Here is a 13155-nt window from a genome sequence, read left to right on the forward strand (position 1 = left end):
AAAATGGCGGCGTTCACAATACTGTCGGGGAAGAGAGTGCCGATACTCTAAGCGCAGCTCATTTATTGGCTCTAGTTGCCGCGAAACTCCTTTTCCCTGACTGAAACTGCAAGTAAATATGAATAATACACCATTATTATAGCTTATTTAGTTATAACCAAATACACATAATGAGAGGAGGAAGCGGGCGGGTAGGATAAACGCGGGTTTTATACGCGACCGTTCTAACCGTCTCAAAAGAGAGAACGCACGAGCTTGCGCTGGTTTAGAAAAAAAGGCATCCAAAGACAAGAGGCGGCACACTGTGTTCTTTGTTAATATGCGTCTAATTGCAAATTGTTGTGTGTATGTTTATTCAGCCGGAAGTTAGTCTGCCTTAGTGGGCGTCTGGTGTCTCAGCTGTAGATGAGCAATTTAGCCAGTGCGGTACAACCGAAAACCTGGGGTCTTCAACGTGCGCCACGCAGTAGTGATGCACGACCGCACGCCGGTACGATGCTCTTCCAGATCGAAACGGGCAGGGGCGGGGTGGGTTCTCCAGCGCGAGCTTTCGCTCCCAGTGCTCCGAGCTGGTGTGCGCTAGACCATGCACTCGGCAACCAACCCCCCCTTGTGCGTCTAATTTATATACTGGTATAAGTATTTGAAGATCGACAATGGACGTTGATCGTCTCGAGGTAATGTAACGTAATAACATTATATAAATTATAAACGGGTTGAAGGACTGAACGACTTAATTTTTCAATTCTTGGATTGTAATGTGGCGGTAGCCTATTGTACTTACTGTTGATGAAGAGCAATATGAGGTGACGAGGTAATGATTAAATGATGAGGCTCTATAAGGACGACGACATTAATGGGTGTTGAACCACAACGTACAGTGCCAGAATTGTTTCAAATATCGTGTACCCAAAGACTTTCTTCACCCGCAACAGTATATGGTAGAATCAATGAGGATGTTGCTTTACAACTGTACGTGGAACAGGAAAACTGCACTGTGCAGAAGCGCGGCTTATTCGTTAATATGAGGGACGGATTTCTAGCAGCATTCCCTGATTGACTACTTGGAACAAATGGCCTCGTTGACGTAAAGTGTCCCCGTTCCAAAAGATTCTTGAAGCATACTTAAACCGCAAAGGAGTATGAGGCAAAAAATAAGAAAAAGGAGTCTGGTGTGAAAGGTCCAGATCACCACCGTAGCTTCTACTATCACATACAAGGGCAGTTACACAATACACAAAGAAAGGTTTGTGATTTAGTTATATTTACACTTAAGGGCATTGATATCCAACCTATTCAGAGAGATGACACCTCCTGGTCAACCAACATAGAGCCTTTTCTACTCAAGTTTTACATGGAAGGCCAGACTTCCGCTGAAATTCCTCACGTAGGCGAGTTGTCCGACCGAATAAACTGCCATTACTCCCGATGTGGGTATCTCTCGATCTTTGTTTGTAAGCGATAGTATCATGAGATCGAGGGGTGTGGCTATTCTTCCGCCGAATATTGCTTCGGCGGGTTTTTTTCCGTGTAAGATGAGACCGACGCGTGCTGCCGGAACAAGAACCTGGCGATTCTTCACTGAACTGCTTCTTCCGTAAGCTTCAAAAGGGATTTTTTTTTCCTTTCGCACACCATCTGTTCTGCTTGCCCGTTAGTTGCAGGATGGTATGGTGCACTAATGTGATGCCTGATGCCGTTTTGTTTTTTTTCTTCAAAAACTTGTTTATTTTATTTGAAGCAAGATTTGGCGCGTTATCAGAGAAAAGTATTTTCGGTAGGGCAAAAGTAGGTAAAAGAGACCGTAGAACGTCAATGACGTGTTTGGACGTCGTGGCAGACATCGTGTACTCTTCCAGTCACTTAGAGTACGCATCGTACATGACTCCGCAGATGTGGATACGTTTCGCCACCCATCGACTAAATAGTGGATCGTTTTCAGTTACTGTTCGAGTCTTGCCACAAAGTTAGCCCAGGTGCCAGGACTTTTGTCGAAAGCGGTAAGTGTTCGAAACGTCGACAACGTCGGTAGCCACGTGTTGTGCTCGAAACTGGACACTTACCAATCGCTGAGAAGAAACTTGCTTGTTCGTCTGCCATGAGTCGTCCGATATCCGGTCATCACCACAACACCATCTCACGACAAAACTGGTCTTCATTGTCCGCATGTCCATGGTTAGCAATCACGTCAACTTATAAATTCCCGAACGCTCATAACTTGCCGTCGCTAAACGCCGTTCATTCATAGCGTCTTCATTGCAAATAAACGTCTTCCTATTTCTTCTGATGGTTTCCCTAAGCTGTACTTACAACATAATGTGTGTCGGTACTTCCGAAAATATTGCAACGGCGTTTGTTTTCCGGGAACTATAATGTAACAACCTTTACAACATCTTCCGGACCCCGTGAAACACAATATTTCGTGAAGTTATTTTAGTCGTCATTAAAATGGTGAGGTAAGTACCGTAAATCGCGAAGCAGTTTACTCGACGTCCGCTTCCACTGGTTGAGTCTACTGAGCGTGCATTCCTGCAGAGGAAATTTTCATTGATAGAATATTGACACGTCAATCAACATTTGATTCCTTCTTGGTAAGATTTATTGCGAAAGCACGTTACAACCGCCGACCGCATCTCCCTATATCAGAAAACAATTTATACCCAGCCTGACATTCTCGCATACATCCGTTTGCTGGGCCACGCTACTTGAGCTAGCTGAGCACAGCTGGCAGCGGCGCGAGCAAGGCCACGAGGGGAACGTGATGGTGCTCGAGCCATCCCACTGTGAACCAATGTTTCGGCCACCCCACGGGTGCGTGTCGCCATCTATTGGTTGAACTAACGCCTTGTTCAAGATGGCTGCCGTGGGACCGCAGCCTTAAGCAGACGACACGACGACTAACAAGGCACGACGCAGCGCACGCGAGCGTGCACTTCCGAGGGAACCGGAGGACGCACGCCAGCGCATGCGCGGTGAACCGCCGTCTCATGTTGCGCTTGTCGTAGTTCCTGCAACAGCGACGGTCGCTTTCCCGCAATACTTGAAGTCAGATATGTGAAGCCGATGCGATACCTTTCTCCTCAAGAGGAGCATATACAGAGCTTTGCATGAACGCTGCTTGCACGCTCCTTAACTAAACATTTCTGGGGGATATGGTATTCAGCGCACAGCTTTTGCAGAGGCGAGGACCCGCGTGGTTTTCAAACCCGATGAGAAAAGAAGTGGTAGCCCGAGGAACGCGAGAAGCACGAGCGAACATTCCATCGTTTGGGACAAGTGTGTTTCGGCGTCTCGCCGCAGCGGGGCGCCCGTTACATGACTCTTGTAGAGTGCCTTCACACACACGCGCGCTTTTGCTTGAGTGGTGACATCTCAGCCATTTTTCCGCCCAGTCGTTTTTTTGTGCATTTTGAAGTGCGCGCAATCCGGTGTCTGTCAGCTCGAGCGCGTAGCTTTGGCTAACGCATAGACGCCATTTTACCGCCCAAGTCACGCACCGAGCGCTCGAGAGCGTCACGCGCTGACACATCCAGGGCAACAATGGGTGTCTTCACCCTGGGACAGACAGACATGTAGGCACCCTAGACTCTTGTCTGCCGCTCTACCTTTTTTCTTTTCGGCGGCCGCGTCCCGTGGTGATGTGCCAGGCTTTGTCAGCATAGAGGAGGCTATGGCCAGGGGCACGTCATTGGGGTGCGCGATGACAAGATGGCGGCGTCCGGTGTATCGCCGACGGCGAGCGTTTGCGGCACACTTGCTGTTTCGGAGTGCAGGAGGAGGTATTCACACAAAATCGTAGCATAAAATACATCTAGATTTAAGGGTTGAGCTCACTTCATAACTATCGCAGCCTCTGTTCCAGCACGTCGTGGAAGCCAGAGCTGCCGCGAGCGCAGCCATCGTTGATGCAATGGTCACGCATCTTCTAGCACATGCTGGGGGGCTAAGCTCACCTCCGGCGGGAATCTCTCCGATGCCACGTCACGAGGGAGTTGAGGAGCTTCTTTTGACTCCGCCCCGGCGAGTTTCCCACTCCCCCTCTTACATTTCCGACCCCCCCGGCGGCGGCGAGTTCCCCAGCGTAGCTCTGATTTTTCCCTACGCTCCGCAGTGAAGGGTTTTTATTTTATTTAAATCGGGGGATCGGTGGCCGGCTGGGATAGCGCACACCAGCTCGGAGCAGATTGAGCGAAAGGTCCGTTGCAGAACCCAGGATGCTGGGCTCAATCCCCACCCCGGCCCGTTTCGATGCTGATGAGCATCGTACCGGCGTGCAGTCGTGTAAAGGGCCGCCCACACTAGCGAGAAAACGCGCCCGGCGCGCCGATAAATCGGTTAAGCGGGAAGATAAAGGGCGTGTCTCTGCACGCGCTCGTGGCGCCGACTGTGCTTCGGCGACATTTTGTTACTTGCCGCGATCGGCGTGCCACGCGCGTTTTCTCGCTAGTGTGGGCGGCCCTTAACACTACTGCGGGATGGACGTTGAAGACCTTAGGCTAGCGGTTGTACGGCACTGCATGGCTAAATTTCTCATCTACAGCTGGGAGAATCTTCCCCGTTGAGGCAGACCAAGTTTTAGGTAGTATCAACATACATACTGCCCAATTTTTTTTTTTTTAATTTAAATCGTAAATGACAAATAAGAATAGGTAACAGCAGGGATGCTAATTATACAAACATTGCTTGGATATGGGCTAGTTGACTAGACATTGTGATGGTTTGCTGCGCCACGTAGATGCAAGAAAAACGCTCTTGATAAAGATATAAACTAAAGCAGAGTATAGACGAAAAACCACATACAGGAATGGCGCAGACTAACAACTGTGTAATTTCTTTCTCATCTTTCTCCCCCCACACCGCCACACAGCCACAATATTTTTTTTTTTTTTTTTTTCAGAATAGGGTGCACGTGGAGCGAAAGTTCGCGCTGCAGAACCCAGGATCGTGGATTCACCCCCACCCCTGCCCTTTTCGATGTTGATGAGCATCGTAACGGCATGCGGTCGTGTATCACTACTACGTGGTGCACGTTAAAGACCCTAGGCTAGCAGTCATACTGCACTGGCTAAATTGCTTATCTACAGTAGGTGACAATGTCGCAATGTTCTGGCATGTTCTCCTGCTGTATAAACAACTAACGGCCAATTTGTTTGTCAAAATACGGTGTGGAGGGAGAAAGATGAGAAAGAAATTACACAGTTGTTAGTCTGCGCCATTCATGTTCATTGCTTTTCTTCTATCATCTGTTTTAGTTTCAATTTTATCAAACGCGTTTATCTTGCATCTACGCAGCACAGCAACCCATCAAAATAATTGTAAAAGCCTGTAGGTAATGGTAAATAGCGTTCCTGGTTGCAGATTGCCGTAAAAACACATTTGTTTCTTGGATTCACTTTGTAGAATTTGGATGTAGGATTCACGACGGGGACGACGGTCCATTCACGACTCCATTGCCTCAAGCCCGGTTCGCCACGCAGTTCATCGCACAGACACCTTACCACGTCTTTCGAGAGGCGATAGTGTTGTTGAAAATGAACGTCGTCCATGTCCAACACATTGGCATGGTTTAAATACCTATGCCGACGCAAAACACGAACGAAAACGCTGCCATTTTGGACGCTTCTCCCTGATCTCGCGCCCTATTCGCCCAAACTCGCCTAGGTCGGAGCCGGCAAGCTTTTCCCATCCGCGGCGGCTTCTGCTACGTCACAATGACGTCACCGCATCTCGCCTCGAGTTCCGAGTATGCAACTCTCCGACCGCCTTAAACCCTCCGTTAACGTCACGATCTAGGGAGTGCCGGCGCGTGTCGTCATGCACGGCGCCGACCAATCGCGGCGGTCGGCGAGTTTGGCGGAGAACTCGCCTCGATCTCGCCGCGCCGAGCTTAGCCCCCCTGATGAGTGTTTTGAGACTTTAGATATTTCTCATATTTTCGATTAGTTACTGGTTTAGGCATTTTATTTAATTGTTAGTGCTCCTTCGTGGTCGAAGACAACCACCTGTATATTATATATATATATATATATATATATTTTCTTTAATTTCGTTTTGTGCTCAATGGTGTATGTTTCAGCAAGAGACGCTTGGAAACATTTTACGACAGTTAGCGAACGTCCTGGCTAAAGAGCAGGTCCGCCTCACCTCGGCGCGCGGTTCGAAGTTAAGCCGGGATCCCACTTGCAAAGGTGTATAGGCTATTTCTATCTCAAGCGATAACGCGTCTTCGCGTTGTAGTGCGTGCATCCTAAAGCGTCACATTATCACCGGTCAGAGCAGATAATTTTCACTTCCAATCGGCACACGCCCAGGGGTTCCAGATTTAGACCTCCACGAAACCACTGCATGCACTCAATGTCTGGTGTACCTGTTGATGAAACTCTGTTCTTTTTGTGAGCCAACATTCCCATAAAATCTGTTTATAAAAATTTGAAAACAAACAGACGCCATCGCTTCTTTCGCGGAACCGAGGGGCGCTATATTTCAGGCATCCAGGCGCACGCACACTGTGACCAGCGTTCTCCATATACTCCACGGCATATATACAACACAAAGTAAGCTTTCCCGCGCCCATCGTATCTCCCCCGCCTTCCCCGCCGTTTCCTCATCCACGGAGCGCTTTTGTTTAAGCGCAGACCCCGCGATTTACTATCTTCAGGCATGCACGTGCTTCGAATTAATCCTTTCATCGCCGATCGACGAGAAAAGTCTGTCGAAGAGTAGAAACAACAACAAGAAAATATCATAAAACAGGCTTCCCCCCGCGGTTTCCCCGCAGACACCGTTTTTTTTTTTTATTTCCGTTACTTTGGTTGGGTAATGGTGGTTGGTTTTTTACTTGAAGCCTCTTTTATGGCCTTCATTCCCCGTTCGTCCGGAGTGCGGAGCACCTCTCTTACCTTGCGTCCGCTGACTTTCCCGTCTGTGTGGTCTCGGCGGTATTTTTGCTCGGGTCGACCATCACTCAGACGATTCCGTGACAGCGTATTTATTTGCGGCCGCTCTCTGTGTACACGCCGTTGGGGAGAAGAACACCGTGCAAAGAGAGGCAACATCGTACCAGGCAGGCGGACCCTCGTCCGCTCTGTGTTTAGGCGATGATAGCCCAGGGCTCGCGCTGAACGCACTCTCCCCGGCTCCGAGTTGACGACTGCTGACGGAACGCATGTCATCTCCTGTAGTTGCACGCCGTCTCGTGACTTGAGACCCCCGCTGGAGAAATCGGTTTATTCTAGCGAGAGTTTATTCTACGCGGGTAAGTCACTAGGTCCGAGCAGAACTCACGGATTGTAATTTTGCTAAATGTTTTCCCTGGCGTCACTATTAGCGGCGAGATGTTTCGGTGGCGCCCTCGTTTGGTTACCTTTCGTGACGTCATTACCTTGTGAACAACAAGTTCGATGGTGTTTGTAATGAGCATGGTGAAAGCCTGAAATCACAGCGCTCTCAAAGCAACACTGCCAACACCATCAAAATTGAAGTTCTTACGTTCCTCTTATTTGCGTCGATGATAATGTCTTTGCTGATGTCATAGTAAGCATTCGGCCAATTGTGGTGGGCCGACCACAGCGACGCTTTCGATCGCTCACGTCGCCAATAGGATATCGAATAATCTAGGGTCACATGTGATGCCATAGTCACTGACTGCTTAAGTTAACAAACGCAGGGCATAAACTTCTTCCGGACCCGAGAATCGTACTATCTCTCCACAGCCAATCAGAGTACGGTATTAGTGGATGGGCACGTCGAATAGGCAATCACAAAGCAGGAAGCGTGAACGCAATAAACCATACCCTGTGTTTTTTTTTTGATATCAGTGACTATACCGTTGGATATACACAGGCGCATGTAATCGAGGAATGTACGACAAAGCAAAATTTCAGCCCAAAATGTTTGGTTTTTTGTGAAAAAACAAAGCAAAAAAAAAAAAAAAAAGATTAGGTGCTAAAACGTGCACTGCGCTACACTGTTGGCACGAACATGCGATCGACAATTTTTCTTTTAATCTTTCTTGGAATTTTAGGACTGTCATCGAAACAACTAGAGTGGCCGAAAGTGCTAATTTGGTGTACTAACCTAAATGATAAAATTTGCTGACATTCAATAGACCTTTTCGAGGTACCGAGATGAGAAAAGGCGCCGGTGTCGTGTTCGTTCTCACACGTTGTCGTGCAGTGTACGTATACAGCGCTCCCTTAGAAACAAGGTGCACAATAAAAATCAAGATGATTTGATCGTGATGTAATCCGTTATTTAAATTAAATCATCGTATAAATAATGATTTAATTCGTGATTAAAAGTAACCGGTTCTACTATTTCCTGCAAACATTATGCCGAAAATAGTGTTTAAGTTACCGCTTGTCTGTGATTTGATGCTCTCTGTGTGCATTTTTTAAGGACTGAAATCAAATAATCATCGAACAAGAAAGATTTATATCAAGCTAAACACGAGCAGAAAACAGCATTCTTCTGTGCAAATCGGAGCATTAAAGCTTTCTTTTTACCTTTAACTTTGTTCGCCAGTTACGTAACGGAGCTATGGCAAGCGAAGCAGAATGCGAAAGAAAAACTATTAAGGATTTTTAGATAAGTAAAACATCAAGCTTTTTTTTGTTCTGGTATGGCGGGGATTTCGTCTGTGAAAACTTCTAAACTAACTGTCCCTTAAATTTACAATAATTCTTTCTTCCGCATCATTACTATCAGTGATCAGATGGGTTGATCAATCTGCCATGTCTAAAAATATATGTAGCGATAAGGAGTCACTATATTGTAGCTAAAGTGATTTCAATAACGTTATTCTGATTTAAATCCAATAAATCTGATTTATTTAGATTTTTTATTTAATCGCGATGTTTTTTACACTTCGTTCAGAAGTGCATTCACACATTTTGTGAAAAATAGCGCTGAACCAGTTGGATGTGAAAAAACCCAGAATTCACAGAAATCGGCTCGTGTTTTCCTAAGTTAGCGCAAAAATTTCGCTTATAAGTGTATACCTCTTTGCCTATTAATAACAAGTTGCCCCTAGCAAGCCGTCGGCGAGTCGGCTGCCTGCGGACGTGTAAAAAGATCTTGACAATAATGTTAAACGCTTATCTTTTTTTTTTAGGAAGGGGTGTTTTTTTATTTTGTAGGAACCGGGCAATGTGCTTATTTTTTTTTAAATATAATTCTATGAAGCTTATATCATTTCGTGTAAAGTAAATCAACGAAACAGTAACCGACGTTCCGCTTTGCCGCCATACAACTTCTTCTAAAGCGGAGGTGACGTCAACAATGAACTTCCGGTTTCGGTAGAATTCAGTGGTCATGAGCGCAGCTGGCGCGATGAGGAGAAAGAAGAAGTTCCTCAGCTCCGACGCATTTTACCCCAACGGCTCCGCGTATTTCCTCAAATACCGCAGGTCAAGAACCCGCCTCTCTCCGTAAACAGTCACGATCGACGGCCAACGACATCGGGAACCCGATGAACCCAAGTCAGCCCAAGGTGGGCCAATATTTGCCGCTTTTTGGGTCTATATTCATGAGGACCGACAAATAAGCCTAACGCTGAGGGCCGAGCCAAGCGCTGTGCGGCGCATCTGCGGCGGCGCTCCTCTAACGCGCCACTACCGGGGCAAAAACAGGAAAGGCAACGCTCCGACTGTCTAGCCTAACAATGCAACCGCACGCCGAAAGCGAAAAATGGACGACCATTTACCGTAAGACGAATAAGACGACTACCCCCATCACTATTATTATATGACCCTCTGGACTGCAAATAAGCACTGTTATGCCCTCTCAAGTTATGCACGCCATCACCACAGCCGCTAGGCTCACCCCCACCGAAACCAACGACACCATGGTGCGCCCGAAACCGCAACAAAACCTCATCACAGTGTTAACCTTTCGACAGTCCGCTCGAGACAAGATCCTGAACACCACAACCATCAGCATCCAAGAGAAGCTGTACCAAATCACAGCCTACGAAGCAGCATCGACCCAAACTTGCAAAGGGGTCATTCATAGAATAGAACGCGGAACCCCCCCCCCCCCCGACGTTCTGATGCGCCATCTCATAACAACTGGAGCCCCGATCATAACCGCCAGAATGATGGGACAGTCCTTATCCGCTATCATCACCTTTGAGGGTACGTACGTTCCATACTACGTTCTCTACCAGCAAGCAGAGTACCGATGTCGTCCCCACCGCCCAAAGGCCCAAATATGCCAGCGATGCCACGGCATCGGGCACCGGGCAGATATCTGCACCAACCAAAGTGCACCACCCTTCATATGTGAAAAATGCTCAACATACCTTGAAGAGCAGAACCAACCACACGACTGCGATGCAAAATGCAAAAACTGCGGAGGTCCGCTATCGCCATTGAACCCAACCTGCCCCACCCGCGTAAAGGCGAACACTGCCGCGACGCAAGCCGCATACTGGAGGCGCCTCCGAACCCGACAGGACACAACACCACGCCAACAAGATCGGCGAAGATCGATGACCCCGCGAAGAAGATCTCGGCCCAGGAACATGACGAGGTCTCGCTCAAGAACACCGGCACCGAGAAAGCAACCCTTGCCTCTACCTCCATGGTCGAAAGTCCGCATAATGCAACGCCCAACCTACGAGCGAAGAGAAGTACCCCCCTCCCTCCCCCCTACCCAAGGTGAGCCAGCCCCCTCACCTATACCCTCAGACATTCCACAAACCATCCCTGAACTTTTTCACTTCATCAACAATAAACTCGACCGCATGATGTCGATCCTTCAGGACCATAGTCACAGAATTGAAGCCTTAGAACAGGCAATTCAGTCCCGACCACGTAAAATACCTAACCGGGTTATCGAACCGCAAGACACTTTTATCCCTGACCAATCAATGGACGCGCAATGCCGCGACGCCGACAACGACGTGGTAAGGGCAAGCCCAGCCTTATAGTCTGGCAATGGAATTGCAGAGGACTCAAAACAAAGCTCGTGTCACTTAAAACCCTAATTAACGTATCGCACAACCAACCTGACCTCATTATCTTACAGGAAGCACACCTCATACCGAGCATTCCAGGATACGAACCACACTACAACATTGCAGCAAACAACCGCCCCATCGTAGTAACACTAATTAAGAAGCACATAGCATGTACGATCCTCGAAGACCAATCCAAGAAACACGAACACCTCGAAACATTAAGTCTAAAAATAAAACCACACCCGATGACAAAGAAAGAAGTGGTGGTAACAAACATATACCACCGACCGAACAAACCCATACCCGAGGTTTCAAAATTATTCCCCCAACAATCCCGCAAAAGTACGGAATATTTAGTATTGGGGGATTTCAATTGGCAACACGTAGCCTGGGGTATCACAATACAACCACCGCAGGTAGGAAGCTGGAAGAGGCACAACATCAGGCTAAATACTCTCTACTTAACGACATAACTCGACCCACCCGTACTGGCAACTCCGTGCAGCGGGACACGAACCCAGACTTAGCTTTCTACAGAGGTACGGCTAACCCGACGTGGGACAATATGGAGGAAAACCTAGGTAGCGATCACAATATCATAGTCATCTCAATACCCCTTACCACAACGGAAACTCACAAACCCCGACCAACAGCTATCACGGACTGGCACAAGAGCCGCCAGGAACCATCCCCAACACTGAACCTTGACAACCCGGACGAATGGACACAAGAAATCCTCGCACAGACCGAAAAACACACTACCTACATAAATACAACTCCAGATATCCCCTACGTTGACCACCACATCCTAACCTTATGGGAAACGAGACGGGCACTTATCAAGAGATGGAAAAGAAGGAGAACAAATCGGAACCTGAAGAAACGAATACTCCTCCTGACCGAACAGGCGCAAGAGTATGCCATAAAATCGGCGTACCAAAACTGGTGGCAACTATGCGACTCATTAAATCCCCACATGTCAACCAAAAGAGTTTGGTCCCTACTCCGAAGCATGATTCAACCGACAATCCACCGAGACCCGTTGACTAAGATCAAAATCAACCAGGATTTATCAGTAAAACACCTAGAACAAAAACTCAGGGAGACTTACTTTCCGGAAAGCACAACAACCCCCCAACCGGAACCCAGTCATCCTATCCTCCCACCGCATGAAATGGATAGCCCATTTACTCCGATGGAACTCCGGAGGGCGCTGGCATCCATAAAACGCAGCACGACCCCAGGAAAAGACCTGATGACATACAAAGTCCTCAAAAATCTGAATGACGAAAACCTTATTAAAGTCCTCGACTTATACAATCACGTGTGGTCGATCGGAAAACTACCAATGCAATGGAAGCATGCCGACATTTGTTTCATCCCCAAAGCCGGCAAAACCCCAACAATTGAGAGTCTGAGACCCATCTCCTTAACTTCTTGCCTTGGGAAGCTTATGAAAAAATGGTCTTAACTCGCTTGGATTGGCACCTCGAATCAAGAAACGACCTGGCCCCAACACAAACTGGTTTCAGAAAGCACATTTGCACGCAGGATACACTTATACGCATACAACCCGACGTATACAATCCCAACACAATTTCACTCAAAGGCATGGTAGCACTCGACATTCACAAAGCATACGATAACCTGAAACACGAAACCATCCTGTCCAAGCTCGCCAACAGTGGGTGTGGACAACGCATATACAACTATGTGCAGGATTTCCTCACAAACCGGACGGCCTCTATGAACATGCCCAACGAAACAACTCCCACCTTCTATCTCAACAGGGGAACACCGCAAGGATCAATTATATCACCCACACTTTTCAACCTCGCAATGGCAGATCTACCAAGATACCTAAACGAAATTCCCAATCTCCATCACTCAATTTATGCGGACGATATTACGTTATGGACAACACAAGGAAACCCCGGACAAATCGAAGAAACTCTTCAACGGGGCTGTGATGCGGTCGAAGTCTACACCTCCACAATAGGACTCACCTTATCTCCCTCCAAAACTCAACTACTGGTCACATCTTCCAAGAGAGGACCCGACCCCGACCGAAAACTTATCAAAATCAAGCTACAGGACACGGAAATTCAACAAGTTGATCAAATCAAAATTTTAGGAGTAGTATTCCAATTCAACGGTAAACCGGAAGGATCACTCCACCGCCTTCACACCCAAAT

The sequence above is a fragment of the Ixodes scapularis genome, unplaced genomic scaffold (genome assembly GCF_016920785.2).
Source record: "Ixodes scapularis isolate PalLabHiFi unplaced genomic scaffold, ASM1692078v2 PGA_scaffold1__304_contigs__length_218370807, whole genome shotgun sequence".
Lineage (NCBI taxonomy): Eukaryota > Metazoa > Arthropoda > Arachnida > Ixodida > Ixodidae > Ixodes > Ixodes scapularis.